Here is a 614-nt window from a genome sequence, read left to right on the forward strand (position 1 = left end):
GGTTCCCACCCCACTGCCATACTAGCTTAAACCCTCTCGAACTACTCGTGCAAAACTTCCACCCAGGACATTGGTCCCCTTCCAGTTCAGATGCATCCCGTCCTTCTTGTACAGGTCCCACCTTCCCCAGAAGGCATCCCAATTATCGACATATTTGGAGCCCTCACTCCTCCACCAGCTGTGCAGCCACGTGTTAAGCTGCGCCCTCTCCATGTTCCTCACCTCGCTATCTCGTGGCACTGGTAGTAAACGAGAGAAAACTACTCTGTTCGTCCTGCTTTGCAGCTTCCGTCCTAACTTCGTGAAATCACTTTTTATATCCTTGATCCTTTTCCTGGCTATATCATTAGTGCCAATATGTAAAAAGATTTCTGGCTGTTCGCCCACCCCTTTTAGAACCTTATACACCCGATCGGAGACGTCCCAGACCCTGGCACCAGGGAGGCAACATACCTTCCGGGAATACCGATCCTGACCACAAAATCTCCTGTCGATTCCCCTGACAATCGCGTCCCCTACCATGAGTACTTTTCTATTCTGCCCCCTTCCCTTCTTTGCCACAGTGTCAGGCTCAGTGCAAGAGAACTGACCGCTATGGCTTTCCTCTGGTAGGT

Source organism: Chiloscyllium plagiosum, unplaced genomic scaffold (assembly GCF_004010195.1).
Source record: "Chiloscyllium plagiosum isolate BGI_BamShark_2017 unplaced genomic scaffold, ASM401019v2 scaf_13798, whole genome shotgun sequence".
Taxonomy (NCBI): domain Eukaryota; kingdom Metazoa; phylum Chordata; class Chondrichthyes; order Orectolobiformes; family Hemiscylliidae; genus Chiloscyllium; species Chiloscyllium plagiosum.